This window comes from Cavia porcellus, unplaced genomic scaffold (assembly GCF_034190915.1).
Source record: "Cavia porcellus strain 051 isolate PalLab524CR breed Dunkin Hartley unplaced genomic scaffold, mCavPor4.1 scaffold_37, whole genome shotgun sequence".
NCBI classification, from domain to species: domain Eukaryota; kingdom Metazoa; phylum Chordata; class Mammalia; order Rodentia; family Caviidae; genus Cavia; species Cavia porcellus.
The window spans coordinates 3,603,068-3,609,998 of record NW_026947520.1 but is presented as its reverse complement, the minus strand read 5'-3'; positions in this window follow the sequence as shown (position 1 = coordinate 3,609,998).

The window sequence follows — 6,931 nt, the reverse complement described above, 5'->3', positions numbered from 1 at the left end:
AAACATTAGTGGCAATGTAGGATAGGTTTCTTAAACACTTCGCGTGGTGGTGCGCATTGTAAGGGTTTCTAACAGTCCATTCACTAGCAGGAGTGAGAAAAACATCACGGGGTGGTGTGAATCAGAGGGCCTGAATTTGGATAGGCTGTGAGTGGCAAGGTAGGATGGAGAAAATCTCCACGGGTTGGTCAGCATGGGGAGGTCAGGAAACATGTATTGGCAATGTAGGATAAGTTTCTGAAAAATATCGTTCTGTGGTGCGCATTGTAAGGTTTTCTAATAGGGCATTCACTAGTAGGAGTGAGAAAAATATCAGGTGGTGGTGTGAATCGGAGGGCCTGAATTAGGATAGGTAGAGAGTGGCAATATAGGAAGGAGAAAAGCGCCACGGGGTGGTCAGCATCGGGAGGTCAGGAAACATGCAGTGGCAATGTATGATAGGTTTCTGAAAAACATCGCGAGTTGGTGTGCAATGTAAGGGTTTCTAACAGGCCATTCACTACTAGGAGTGAGAAAAACATCACAGGGTGTGAATAGGAAGGCCTGAATAAGTATAGGCTGTGAGTGGCAATGTAGGATGGAGAAAAGCGCCACGGGGTGGTCAGCATGGGGAGGACAGGAAACATGCAGTGGGAATGTAGGACAGGGTTCTGAAAAACATCGCGCGGTGGTGCGCATTGTAATGGTTTCTAACAGGCCTTTCACTAGTAGGAGTGAGAAAAAAATCACGGGGTGGTGTGAATCAGAGGGCCTGAAATAGAATAGGCAGTGAGTGGCAACGTAGGATGGAGAAAAGCGCCACGGGGTGGTCAGCATGGGGAGGTCAGGAAATATGCAAGGCAATGTAGGATAAGTTTCTGAAAAACATCGTGGGGTGGTGCGCATTGTAAGGGTTTCTAATAGGGCATTCACTAGTAGGAGTGAGAAAAACATCAGGTGGTGGTGTGAATTGGAGGGCCAGATTTAGGATAGACACTGAGGGGCAATGTAGGATGTAGAAAAGCGCCACGGGGTGGTCAGCATGGGGAGGTCATTAAACATGCAGTGGCAATTTAGGATAGGTTTCTGAAAAACATTGCGCGGTGGTGTGCATTGTAAGGGTTTCTAACAGGCCATTCACTAGTAGGAGTGAGAGAAACATCAGGTGGTGTTGTGAATCGGAGTGCCTGAGTAAGAATAGGCAGTGAGTGGCAATGCAGGATGGAGAAAAGCGCCACGGGGTGGTCAGCATGGGGAGGTCACTAAACATGCAGTGGCAATGTAGGATAGGTTTCTAAAAAACATCACGTGGTGGTGCGCATTGTAAGGGTTTCTAACAGGCCATTCACTAGTAGGAGTGAGTAAAGCATCACGGGGTGTGGTGAATCGGAGGGCCTGAATTACGATAGGCAGTGAGTGGCAAAGTAGGATGGAGAAAGGCGCCATGGGGTGGTCAGCATGGGGAGGTCAGGAAACATGCAGTGGCAATATATGATAGGTTGCTGAAAAACATCACGTGGTGGTACACATTGTAAGGGTTGCTAACAGGCCATTCACTAGTAGGAGTGAGAAAAACATCACGGGGTGGTGTGAATCAGAGGGCTTGAATAAATATAGGCTGTGAGTGGCAATGCAGGATGGAGAAAAGCGCCACGGGGTGGTCAGCATGGGGAGGTCAGGAAACATGCAGTGACAAGGTAGGATAGGGTTCTGGAAAACATCACGGGGTGGTGTGCATTGTAACGCTTTCTAGCAGGCCATTTATGAGTAGGAGTGAGAAAAACATCACGGGGTGCTGTGAATCGGAGGGCCTGATTTAGGATAGACAGTGAGTGGCAATGTAGGATGGAGAAAATCGCCACGGGGTGGTCAGCATGGGGAGGTCAGAAAACATGCAGTGGCAAAGTAGGATAGGTTTCTGAAAAACATCACTGTGTGGTGCGCCTTGTAAGGGTTTCTCACAGGCCATTCACTAGTAGGAGTGAGAAAAACATCACGGGGTGGTGTGAATCGGAGGGCCTTAATTAAGACAGGCAGTGAGTGGCAACGTAGGACGGAAAAAGCCCCATGGTGCGGTCAGCATGGGGAGGTCAGGAAACATGCAGTGGCAAAGTAGGATACGTTTCTGAAAAAATACCAATGTGGTGTGCATTGTATATGTTTCTAACAGGCCATTCACTAGTAGGAGTGAGAAAATCATCATGGGGTGGTGTGAATCGGAGGGCCTGAATTAGGATAGGCAGGGAGTGGCAATGTGGGAAGGAGAAAAGCGCCACGGGGTGGTCAGCATCGGGAGGTCAGGAAACACGCAGTGGCAATGTAGGATACGTTTCTGAAAAACATCGCGGGGTGGTGCGCATTGTATGGATTTCTAACAGGCCATTCACTAGTAGGAGTGAGAAAAACATCACGGGATGGTGTGAATCGGAGGGCCTGAATTGGGATAGGCTGTGAGTTGCAATGTAGGATGGAGAAAAGCTCCACGGTTTGGTCAGCATTGGGAGGTCAGGAAACATGCAGTGGCAATGTAGGATAGGTTTCTGAAAAACATCGCGGGGTGGTGTGCATTGCTAGGGTTTTCCAACAGGCCATTCACTAGTAGGAGTGAGAAAAACAACATGCGGTGGTGTGAATCGGAGGGCCTGAATTACGATAGGCACTGAGGGGCAATATATGATGGAGAAAAGCGGCACAGGGTGGTCAGCATGGGGAGGTCAGGAAACATGCCATGGCAATGTAGGATAGGTTTCTAAAAAACATCGAGTGGTGGTGTGCATTGTAAGGGTTTCGAACAGGGCATACACTAGTAGGAGTGAGAAAAACATCAGGTGGTGGTGTGAATCGGAGGGCCTGATTTAGGGTAGATACTGAGTGGCAATGTAGGATGGAGAAAAGCTCCACGGGGTGGCCAGCATGGGGAGGTCAAGAAACATGCAGTGGCAATGTAGGATAGGTTTCTGAAAAACATCGCGGGGTTGTGTGCATTGTAAGGGTTTCTAACAGGCCATTCACTAGTAGGAGTCACAAAAACATAACGGGGTGGTGTGAACAAGAGAGCATGAATAAGTATATGCTGTGAGTGGCAATGTAGGATGGAGAAAAGCGACACGTGGTGGTCAGCATGGGGAGGTCAGGAAACATGCAGTGGCAATGTAGGATAGGTTTCTGAAAAACATCGCGGGGTGGAGCGCATTCTAAGTGTTTCTAACAGGCCATTAACTAGTAGGAGTGAGAAAAAACATCACGGGGTGGTGTGAATCGGAGGGACTGAATCAGGACAGGCAGGGAGTGGCAATGTAGGATGGAGAAAAGCACCACGGGGTCTTCAGCATGGGGAGGTCAGGAAACATGCGGTGGCAAATTAGGATAGGTTTCTGAAAAACATCGCAGAGTGGTGCACATTGCACGTGTTTCTAACAGGCCATTCACTAGTAGGATTGAGAAAAACATCACGGGGTGGTGTGAATCGGAGGGCCTGAGTAAGGATAGACAGTGAGTGGCAATGTAGGATGCAGAAAAGCGCCACGGGTTGGTCAGCATGGGGAGGACAGGAAACATGCACTGGCAATGTTCATAGGTTCCTGAAAAACATTGCGGGGTGGTGCGCATTGTAAGGGTTTCTAACATGCCATTAACTAGTTGGAGCGAGAAAAACATCACGGGGTGGTGTGAATCTGAGGGCCCAAAGTAGTATAGGCTGTTAGTGGCAATGTAGGATGGAGAAAAACGCCACGGGGTGGTCAGCATGGGGATGTCAGGAAACATGCAGTTGCAAAGTAGGATAGGTTTCTGAAAAACATAGCGTGGTGGTCCGCATTGTAAGCGTTTCTCACAGGCCATTCACTAGTAGGAGGGAGAAAAAACATCATGGGAGGTGTGAATCGGAGGGCCTGAATTAGGATAGGCTTTGAGTGGCAATGTAGGATGGAGAAAAGCACTATGGGGTGGTCAGGGTGGCGCGGTCAGGAAACATGCAGTGGAAATGTAGGATAGGTTTCTGAAAATCATCGCGGGGTGGTGTGCATTGTTAGGGTTTCTAAAAGGCCATTCACTAGTAGGAGTGACAAAAACATAACAGGGTGGTGTGAATCAGAGGGCCTCAATAAGTATAGGCTGGGAGTGGCAATGTAGGATGGAGAAAAGCGCCACGTGGTGGTCATCATCGTGAGGTCAGAAAACATGCAGTGGAAATCTAGGATAGGTTTCTTAAAAACTTCGCGTGGTGGTGCGCATTGTAAGGGTTTCTCACAGGCCATTCACTAGGAGGAGTGAGAAAACATCACGGGGTGGTGTGAATCGGAGGGCCTGAATTAGGATAAGCAGAGAGTGGCAACAAAGGATTGAGAAAAGCGCCAGGGGGTGGACAGCATGCGGAGGTCAGGAAACATGCAGTGGCAATGTAGGATAGGTTTCTGAAAATCATCGTGGGGTGGTGCGCATTGTAAGGTTTCTAATAGGCCATTCACTAGTAGGAGTGAGAAAAACATCAGGTGGTGGTGTGAATCGGATAGCCCGATTTAGGATAGACCGTGAGTGGCAATGTAGGATGTAGAAAAGAGTCACGGGGTGGCCAGCATGGGGAGGTCAGGAAACATGCAGTGGCAATGTAGGATAGGTTTCTGAAGAACATCGCGGGGTGGTGCGCATTGTAATTGTTTCTAATAGGCCATTCACTAGTAGGAGTGAGAAAAACATCACTGGGTGGTGTGAATCGGAGGGCCTGAATTAGGATAGACAGTGAGTGGCAATGTAGGATGGAGGAAAGTGCCACAGGATGGCCAGCATGGGGAGGTCATGAAACATGCACTGGCAATGTAGGATAGTTTTCCGAAAAACGTCGTGGGGTGGTGCGCATTGTAAGGGTTTCTCACAGGGCATTCACTAGTAGGAGTGAGAAAAACATCACCGGGTGGTGTGATTCGGAGGGCCTGAATTAGGATAGGCAGTGAGTGGCAACGTAGGATGGAGTAAAGCGCCACGGGGTGGTCAGTATGGGGAGGTGAGGAAACATGCACTGGCAATGTAGGATAGGTTTCTGAAAAACATCGTGGGTTGGTGCGCATTGTAAGTGTTTCTAACAGGACTTTCACTAGTAGGAGTGAGAAAAACATGACGGGGTGATGTGAATCAGAAGGTGTGAATTAGGAGAGGCAGTGAGTGACAATGTAGGATGGAGCAAAGTGCCACGGGGTGGTCAGCATCGGGAGGTCAGAAAACATGCCATGTCAATGTAGGATAGGGTTCTGGAAAACGTCACGGGGTGGTGCGCCTTGTAACGGTTTCTAACAGGCCATTCACTTGTAGGAGTGAGAAAAACTTCACGGGGTGGTGTGAATCGGAGGGCCTGATTTAGGATAGACAGTGAGTGGCCATGTAGGATGGAGAAAAGCACTACGGGGTGGTCAGCATGGGGCAGTCAGGAAACATGCAGTGGCAATGTAGGATAGGTTTCTGAAAAACATCGCAGGGTGGTGTGCATTGTTAGGGATTTCTAACAGGCCATTCACTAGTAGGAGTGAGAAAAAAATCACGCATTGGTATGAATCGGAGGGCCTGAATTAGCATAGGCAGTGAGTGGCCATGTAGGATGGAGAAAAGCACCATGGGGTGGTCAGCATGGGGAGGTCAGGAAACATGCACTTGCAAAGTAGGATAGGTTTCTGAAAAACATTGTGGGGTGGTGCACATTGTAAGGGTTTCTAACAGGAATTTCACTAGTAGGAGTGAGAAAAACATCACGGGGTGGTGTGAATCGGAGGGCGTGAATTACGATAGGCACTGAGGGGCAATATATGATGGAGAAAAGCGGCACGGGGTGGTCAGCATGGGGAGGTCAGGAAACATGCCGTGGCAATGTAGGATAGGTTTCTAAAAAACATCGAGTGGTGGTGCGCATTGTAAGGGTTTCTAACAGGGCATTCACTAGTAGGAGTGAGAAAAACATCAGGTGGTGGTGTGAATTGGAGGGCCTGATTTAGGGTAGATACTGAGCGGCAATGTAGGATGGACAAAAGCTCCACGGGGTGTCCAGCATGGGGAGGTCAAGAAACATGCAGTGGCAATGTAGGATAGGTTTCTGAAAAACATCGTGGGGTTGTGTGCATTGTAAGGGTTTCTAACAGGCCATTCACTAGTAGGCGTCACAAAAACATAACGGGGTGGTGTGAACAGGAGGGCATGAATAAGTATATGCTGTGATTGGCAATGTAGAATGGAGAAAAGCGACACGTGATGGTCAGCATGGGGAGGTCAGGAAACATGCAGTGGCAATGTAGGATAGGTTTCTGAAAAACATCGCGGGGTGGAGCGCATTGTAAGTGTTTCTAACAGGCCATTAACTAGTAGGAGTGAGAAAAAACATCACGGGGTGGTGGGAATCCGAGGGACTGAATTAGGATAGGCAGGGAGAGGCAATGTAGGATGGAGAAAAGCACCACGGGGTCGTCAGCATGGGGAGGTCAGGAAACGTGCGGTGGCAAATTAGGATAGGTTTCTGAAAAACATCGCAGAGTGGTGCGCATTGCACGTGTTTCTAACAGGCCATTCACTAGTAGGATTGAGAAAAACATCACGGGGTGGTGTGAATCGGAGGGCCTGAGTAAGGATAGACAGTGAGTGGCAATGTAGGATGCAGAAAAGCGCCACGGGTTGGTCAGCATGGGGAGGACAGGAAACATGCACTGGCAATGTAGGATAGGTTCCTGAAAAACATCGCGGGGTGGTGCGCATTGTAAGGGTTTCTAACATGCCATTAACTAGTTGGAGTGAGAAAAACATCACGGGGCGGTGTGAATCTGAGGGCCCGAATAAGTATAGGCTGTTAGTGGCAATGTAGGATGGAGAAAAATGCCACGGGGTGGTCAGCATGGGGATGTCAGGAAACATGCAGTTGCAAAGTAGGATAGGTTTCTGAAAAACATAGCGTGGTGGTCCGCATTGTAAGCGTTTCTCA